The following is a 9,232-nucleotide window of genomic DNA, read 5'->3' as shown; positions in this document are numbered from 1 at the left end:
TCTGAACCTTGAGATGAAAACTTTTTGAGTAAAATTTCTATGAATTATTTAGCTTACCCTACAGCTAAATTGTTTTTCTCAGACTTCCCATCCATGCTCTGGGTTGTACAGCCTTAGTGCCCCCATGATACTTCCACAGACTGGAAACATACCAGAAGGTCTCAGTACCCCAGGCCCTAGCTCTAACAGTTTTTCTCACCTTGCTAGCTCCTTCCTCCTGCTCACAAGCAAGAGCACTGCCCTCTGGCTCACTTGTATCTTGGCTGAGCTTCCTGGCTCTTCCCCAGGGCTGCACAGCAAAAAACTCCTGCTCCTACTTTGCAACCTGGTTTCCCTTCCTCTTCTTTTCCCAACTCCCATGTATGTCTTTTTAAAATTATCTCCATTGAGAGTGACTGTAAATTCACATGAATGCTGACTGCAGTTTCTGTAAGATGTAAACTGGAAGTCTTACAGTTTTAGGACAAATTTATGGAAATAAATCTGGATATACAAATGTTTCATAAGGGGAATATTACTGTAAATGCAAGACAGGGATTCAAACAGATGGAGACAAAATACAGAAATAGAGAGGCAGAGAAAGAAAAAGAAACAGAGCCTGCCTCTCTTTTTAAGGATTCCTGAAAAATACAATCTAGATGTTCAAAGAAAGGGCAGAAGCAAGATGCCCTTGCAGCTATTCTTTCCTGTTAGAATGTTCAGTTCTTAAGAGCAACCATACCACTTGTGTATTTCATCAAGGACCTTGAATTCTGGTTGAAATTTGGTAAGTCCCAGGTGGTGATCCTTCATGATATAAATGACAGTTTGCTGAAACACTGACATGGGAGCCAGATAGCATACTCAGTAGCATAAATAAAGCTAACCCTTTCCTCTGGGCAAGTTACAGAATAGAGAAGAGGAATTTAGTGGAGAAAAGACAAAACTGAATAAAGTCAGAAATCAACCCACATAAATATAGCCAATTGATCTTTGACAAAGAAGCAAAGATAATACAATGAAGCAAAGATAGTCTTTTCAACAAATGGTGCTGGAACAACTGGACATCCATGTGCAAAAAAAAAAAAAGGATCTAGATACAGAACTTAAACCGTTCACAAAAATTAACTCAAAATGGTTCACAGACCTACATGTGAAATGCAAAATTATAAAACTCCTAGAACATAACATTGGAGAAAACTCCAATAAACTCGGGTATGGTGATGACATTTTACATACAACACCAAAGGCAAGATCCATAAAAGAAATAAGTTGGACTTCACTTAAATTAAAACTCCTGCTTTGTGAAAGACACTGTTAAGAGAATGAGAAGACAAGCTACAGAATGCGAGAAAATATTTGCAAAAGACACGTCTAATAAAGGTTTGTTATCCAAAATACACAAAAATTCTATATCCAATAAGAAAATAACCCAATTTTTAAAAGGCTCAAAAACCTTAACAGACATCTCACCAAAGAAGATACACAGTTGGTAAATAAGCTTATGTAAAAATGCTTCATATCACATGTCAGTGAAATGCAAATTAAACCAACAATGAGAAACCACTACACACCTATTAAAATAGCCAAAATCTACAACACTGACACCACCAAATGTGGTGCAACAAGAATTCTCATTCATTGCTAGTGGGAATGCAATATGGTATAGCCACTTTGTAAGACAGTTTGGCAGTTTCTTACAAATCTAAATGTACTCTTAACATAAAATCCAGTAATTGTCCTCCTTGGTATTTAGAAAAGTTGAAATCTTATGTTTACATAAAAACCTGTACACAGATGTTTATAGGAGTTTTATTAAAACTTGGAAGCAACCAAGGTGTCTTCAGCAGGGCAATGGATAAATGTGGCACATTCAGACAAGGGAATATCATTAAGAACTAAAAAGAAATGCATTACTGCGCCATGAAAAGACACGGAGGAACCTAAATGCACACTACTAAGTGAAAGAAGCCAATCTGAAAAGACTATATACTGTGTGATTCCAAGTACATGATATTCTGGAAAAGGCAGAACTAAGGAGATGATAAAAAGATCAGCAGTTGCCAAGGGGTGGCAGGAGGTGGGGTAGAATAGTTGGAGCACAGAAGATTTTTAGAGCAGTGAAAATACTATGAATGATACCATCCATAATGATGGATACAATACATTTAACCAAACCCACAGCATGTACAACACTATGAGTGAACCATAGTGTAAATTATAGACTTTGGGTGATTATAATGTGTCTTTGTAGGTTCATCAGTTGTAACAAATACACCACTCTGGTGGGTGATGTTGATAATGGGGGGGCTATGCATGTGTTGGTGTATGATATGGAAAATCTCTGTACCTTCCCCCCAATTTTGCTGTAAACATAAAACAACCCTTAAAAATGGCATAATAAAAGAAAACAGGGGAACTGAACAGGCTCCGTAGCATGCTCACAATCACCATGTGCACTCCTTGATGCATGAAGAAATTGAGTTTGAAAGAGACTAAATAATTTGGCCAAGAGCACATAAAATCTACTTGACCTTCAGACTCTTTCGTATGGTGAACCACACTGCTAAAAAGCTTAAAATAAGGACTAACATGGCCTCCCTTGATTTAGGAATTTCCTCTGCCCCAGGAAAGTTCTGTATTTAGTGAAAATTTGAATGCCAACTCTATTTTTGGCATTATCTTACATTAAAAAATCAAAGCTGCATTTGGTACTAACACGTGATTTCTAGAAGCATAGCTTTTTTAAGATAGTGAGATGAGAACTGACTTTCAAACAAAAATTTTATTTCTCCTTTTCTATAAGCAGATTTTTTAAATAACTTAAAGGAAGGCTAAAAAGTGTTATGGTGAACTAACACTACTTCAAATACAATTCCAATGAACATTAATTGGAATAGGATTAAGATGAATCTCTTAAAATGCTCCAAAAAGAGAGGAGGGCAGGTAAGGATGTGATTCCTCTCAGGCTTCTTAATGAGACTCTTCCTAGGATTCATGCAGGGAACTGACAGCCAAACAAACCTTAACCAGCCTAAGTCATGTCAACACTGAAGTTCACTGACTATATGGTTGTTTCTCCCTAAGTGCCCCTGTCCAGACTGCTCTTCAATCCCCAGGGCCTCTGGGGTTTACTACTCTCATCCTTCAATCAGCTCTGTGACCTCTGCATTGGGATCCCTCCCATGTAGCTCTCACCAAATTCCTTTGGTTGAGTCTGGAGTTTCACAAGGCAGTAAATCATGGAGCTGCTCTTAACACAGCAACAGGATTTCTACAGATTTTCTATTTCACAACTTTTGATTTTACCATCTTCCTGGTATCACAGTGACTTCTGAAGTGACTTACTGTATTAGATAGCAATTCAGCTGTAACAAAGCTTAGGAGTGCACTTTTTTTTTTTTTTTCCCAAAGTCCAGAGTAAGAAAGCCCAAGGCTGCAAAGTTAGCAGAATGAAGGAAGTAAAAGATCAGAGCAGAAACAAATGGAGACCAGAAACCAATAGAAAAGATCAATGAAGCTAAGAGGTACTGTTTGAAAAGATTACCAAAACTGACAAACCTTCAGATGGACAAACTAAGAAAAAAGGAGAGAAGACTCAGATAAATAAAATCAGAGACATTACAACTGATATCACAGAAATGGAAACTACTGTAAGAGACCACTATGAACAATTATATGCCAACAAATTGGATAACCTAGAAGAAATAAATTCCTAGAAACATACAACCTACCAAGATCAAATCATAAAAAGATAGAAAATCTGAATATAGCATTAACAAGTAAGATTGAATCATTAATCAGAAATCTCCCAACAAAGAAAAGCTCAGGATCAGTTTCCCTGGTGAGTTCTCCCAAACAAATTAATACCAATCCTTCTCAAACTCTTTTGAAAGACTGAAATGGAGAGAATACTCCTAAACACATTTTGAGGCCAGCATTTCCCTGATACCAATGCCAGATAAGGACATTACAAGAAAAGAGAACAGAATGGTGGTTACCAGGACCTGGAAGGTGGGTAAAGTGGAGAGATGTTGATCAAAGGGTACAAAGTTCCAGTTGTGAGATAAATACATTCTGGGGATCTAATGTACAACATGGTGATTACAGTTAACAATACTGTATCATATACTTGGTAAGTTGCTAAGAGAGTAGGTCTTAAATGTTCTCACCACAAAAAAGAAATGGTAATTATGTGAAGGGACAGAAGTATTAACTAATACCACTGCAGTAATTATTTTGCAATATGTAAGTGTATCAAGTCAATACATTGCACACCTTAAATTTTCACAATGTTATATGTCAAATTATATCTCAACAAAGCTGGGGAAAAAAACAATTTTACATAACAACAACAACAAGCCCAGGGCTGGTACAGTGGTTCCCCCAATGGGTAACAGGAAGTATAGACAATGATAATAAAAGTAACATAACAAACAACAATTATTTAGCACATATTATGTGCCAGGGACTGTTCTAAACACCTTACTTACATATTTCATCTTAGTCAATTCTCATCACCCTTCTGAGATAGTTGTTGTTATTCCCACTTTACAGATATGGAAACTGAGGCATAGAAAGGTTTAAGAACTTAAAAGCAAAAGAGGTAACAGAGTCAGGATTCAAATCCAGACCAAGCTCTTAACCTACATAAACTACTTCTGCAATGAATTGTTCCCTTAAGTTAAGATACCCATAAAAGGCTCATCTACTCTTTCTACAATCAGTCAGTCAGTATTCTTTTTTTATGTTCAAATAGTCCTCCAATGTTGCCAAGATATCCCCTTCAAGCTAACTTGATTATTCTTTTGACATATACTCTCATTAGTCCTTGAGTATTTCCCTTATTTTCTTGTCCAAAAAAATGTCTCATTTCATCTTGTTTTACCTGCCCCCAGACTGCTCCTAGATACTTTAGGGAGCCCTGAAGAATCAATATTTGTTTTTATTTCCACCAAAAAAAATGTTTAAGAAATGTCCCAAAAGCAACCAATACCAACTAATACCTTTAACAGGGCATAATAAAATAATTTGCCAGTTCATTAATTAGGGCCCTGGCTGGAGTTTTATTACCAAACATAAATGTTTAAAGTAATGCAACTTGTCTTCATTAAAATAATGATTCCTTAAGGAGTCAAATAAATCATAGATGAGTAAAGCCAGGACTTCAGGATTTGATCCTCACAGTGGAGAGTCAGGCTCAGTTCAAAACTTCATGGACAATCAAGGCACAAAGTCTTACTCTGACAAAAAGTCCTTCCCCAAAGACACATAAATGAAATTTAATTTATTAAATTACTGATTTTTCTATGCTGTCATCACTGTTAAATCAGATCATATTATTCACATCAGTAGTTCTAAATCCTAAAAGGACTTGCTCTAATCCTACTCTATGCCCAACATAAGAGTACTATAGAAACAGAACATGTCACATGAAACAGAACTTCCCCTTTTACCCCAAAGGAAACAGTTTTCCATAAATCCGAAGAAATTTCCCAAAATACAAAATCTACCATGTTTTTCTAAAAAGAACTACACCCAACACCTTGGAACCAAGTTCTGCTTTTGAATTTACTTAGAAACTTACCAATATGTGAATAAACCAGAAGACTCTAGAGTATATTCAGGAAATAAATGAACTTTCATATCAGACCAAATGCAGGTTTGATTCCCAGCCCTAAACCTTATGAACCCTGTGGCCCTCAGTGTGCTATCAAATTTCTCCTTGTCTCAGTCTCCTCATCTGTTAAGTAGGTCACTGTGGGAGTCAAAGATGGTAATTCTTTCAAGTACCTGGGACAAATCATGGAGAATGAGTGCTTGACAAGGGTTAGCTATTGCTATTATTGGCTTTCTTATCTCTAATGACTGCAACTACCAATGCCACCTGTACTAGTCAGATTAGGCCAAGTGATTCTTTAGTGACAAATTAATCCAAATTCTCACTGACTTAAGCACATAAAAGTTATTTCTCTAAACTATCAAGCCACAGAACGATATGGAGGAAACTTAAGTGCCTACTGCTAAGTGAAAGAAACCAATCTGACAAAAGTTCCATACTGTATGATTTCAATTATGCAAATTCTGGAAATGGCAAAACTATAGAGGCAATAAAAAGTGATGACCAGGAACTGGGAGGCAGGAAAGGGAAAGATAAGACAGATAAATAGGTGGAACATGATGGGTGGAGGGTTAGGCCAGTGAAACTGTTTTATATGATAGTATAGTGGTAAATATATGTCACTATGTATTTATCAAAACCCATGGAAGGTACAACACAGCCCTAATGTAAACTATGGACTTTAGTTAATACTAATATTTCAATATTGGCTCATCAATTGTAACAAATGTTCTACACAATTGCAAAATGTTATAGTAGGAAAAACTCTGGGGGCAGTAGTAGTGGTAGGGGGAACCTCACTTTCCATTCGATTGTTCTACAAATCTAAAACTGCTCTAAGAAAATTAATAAGGTCAAAAAAATACTACCAAATAATTCACAATAAATAAATAAGGAAGAAAGTTTTAAAAAAAGTTATTTCTCACTCAAGCAAAGACTACTGTAGGTCCTGGCAACTCTGCAGCGGCTGTCCCCATGGAGTCACTGAACAATTCAAGGGCTAAACTTAGGTTCTCTGCCATCCAGCAGCCACGCACCCACCCAGACCCCAACCTTCTGCCCCAGACTAGAACAGAAAGGAAACTCATGCATCAGAAAAAGTGATGAATAAATGTACCAAAAGAATATGACTCCATAAATACCAGAATTTGATCACATAAAACAGTTCAAGGAATTTCTTGGAACCTACAATAAACTTGTATAACTGCTTTTTGGACTGTGTTAAAGACTTCACAGCAAGAGATGTAAAACCTGATGAGATAACCTGTTCAGAAATTGCCTACAGAAATATTTTTAAGTGATGCAAAGAATATCCATTAAATTTCAGGAATATCATAATCAGCAGAATGAGGCCCTGGCAGCCAAAGCAGGACTCTTGGCCAACCATGATAGAAAAGTCCTGATGAATGGACTTTCCACAAAGGGTTGCCAACAGCTGGAAATGAGGATTCATCTGACAGAACCCCTGAATCTATGAACCCCAGAATCTCTGAAAGCAGCAGCCACCATGTTAACTTGTTTGTCATGACTGTTTGGCAAACAGAAACCACTGGAGAAACAAAGTTGCCAGGAATAATCAAAATAGAAGGTCTTACTGTTTAGCTAAAATAAGGTGCAACATTTGTTGTGGTAAGATTCAGCAGCTTGGTCTCTTGATTAGAAAAATAAACCATTGTTTCTTCAATTGTGACTATTAATTTTAAAGCAAAATATGTGTTCAATCATGTATAAGAAAGAAAAAAGTTTTATTACTAAAAGAAATATATGGAATTATCACTGAGTAGTTCTTTATACTATATAGTTCCATAGTATTCTGATCAGTCTGGGAATATGTTGAAATGTTTTTCAATCGGAATTATCCTTCAGGCATTCCTGTTTTATATCCACCTCAAATTGATAGTAAATACAAAAAATAATTATTGCTTTAAAAGAAAAATCATCCATAATTATTCATAATAATTTTATTATTAAAAATAATTCACATTGTGGTTAATTCAACATGTGGCCTCTTCCATGACTACTAAGGCAGGGTAAGAGAATGGGAGGATCATTCTGGCTTTTCCACTGCCACACATCACTCCTATTCACATTTACTTGGCCAGAGGTATCACATGGCTCTGATTAGGTGCAAGTAGACTGGGAACTGTAGCCCCATAATCCCAAGAAGGAAAGGAGAACTGGATATTTGTTTCCACTACTATCTTCTATTTTTTCTCTCTCTGTAAGTACTGAAGTTACTAAAACAAGTACAAACTAAAATAAATACATGTGATATTGTGAGCCCTGACTTCATGTTTAATCACTGTCTTGTATAGGTTACTTTCATACATAGAATAAAGACAAAAATTTTTAATTGCAATGGTAATAAAACTGACACTTTAAGTACAATTCTTACTTCCTTTTAAGAAAAAAACTTCCCACAGAATACGTTTTCATAAGAAAGGAGCTCATTCTTCTTCTATTTTTTAATCTTTTAATTTTGAAATGATTATAGATTCACAGGAAGTTGCAACAAACCTGCAGAAATACTCCATGCACCTTTTACCTAGCCTCCCTCAGTGGTGACATCTTACCTAACCATAGAACACCATCAAAACCAGGAAACTGATACTGATACAATCCAGAGCTTATTCAGATTTCTCCAGTTTTACATGTGTTCATTTATGTGTGTGTATAGTTTTATGCAAGTTTATTACACGTGTAGCTTCATGGGAACACCACCATAGTCAAGATGCAAAACTATTCCCTCACCACAAGTCTGCCTTGTGTCAAAAGGAGCTCATTATTCTTTTGGGGCAAAACTGACTGGCATTTCCATAAAGCTCCAGGTCTTAATCATACTGTGATTAAAATCCTTATGTACTTTTAATTTGCAGATTAACCCTAACATATTTCTGCCCTCAGGGAGAAATATTTATCCCAATGCAATAAGAAGTTTAAAGAAATACATAATGAATGACAGTTTAACAGTCACGGAACTAAAAGGAGCTTCAAGGAATGTAACTTTATTATCAAACATTACTGAACCCTTTCTACATGTCAGCAATAGATACATAGATAGATAGATATAGATATGTATCACTCCGTAAAGGATGACAGTTCAGGAAATACAAAAATGAGTAAGTCATAGTGTCCCTGCCCAAGAAGCTTACAATATATAGTGGTAACAGACATTAAAATATCCTTTGGGATCCTACAAGGAATAAATACTTCTGACTTGAGGAAGGCCCATCATAGAAAGTTAAATGGAAGAAGCCTCAAATCTAGGCTTTGAAATACTTCGGTAGTTAGAGAAACGGCGGGGGAAAGGACAGGCATTCCAGTGTAATGAACCATGAATAAAGAAAGGAAAGCAGACCCACAAGAAAGCTGAGAACCCCATGAAGGCTATGTCCCCTAAGAAGAGTTAATGTTTTGCCCTGATGAGTGCAAGGAAAAACTAAGCTAGTTTTCCTCAACCAAGAGAACTATGTTCTAGTGTTACAATTAGGAGTGAGAAGACACAAACCCTACCTTAAAAAATTTAAGATGTAAAAATATATGATATGCCCAAAGAAATAATGAAAACAATTTTGATGGGTGTTGCAGCTGATACCGTAGCTGAGCCTCAGTCACGGAAATTGTTGAATGCCA

The 9,232-nt window shown here is 36.3% G+C and overlaps 1 pseudogene; it reads left to right on the top strand.

The window, feature by feature from the left end:
- Nucleotides 1-6,591: 6,591 nt before the first annotated feature.
- On the top strand, nt 6,592-7,076 carry LOC106728594 (annotated as a pseudogene).
- The last annotated feature ends 2,156 nt before the right edge of the window (nt 7,077-9,232 follow it).

Source organism: Camelus ferus, chromosome 11 (genome assembly GCF_009834535.1).
Source record: "Camelus ferus isolate YT-003-E chromosome 11, BCGSAC_Cfer_1.0, whole genome shotgun sequence".
In the NCBI taxonomy this organism is placed as follows: domain Eukaryota; kingdom Metazoa; phylum Chordata; class Mammalia; order Artiodactyla; family Camelidae; genus Camelus; species Camelus ferus.
This window is presented reverse-complemented; position numbering and strand designations above follow the sequence as displayed.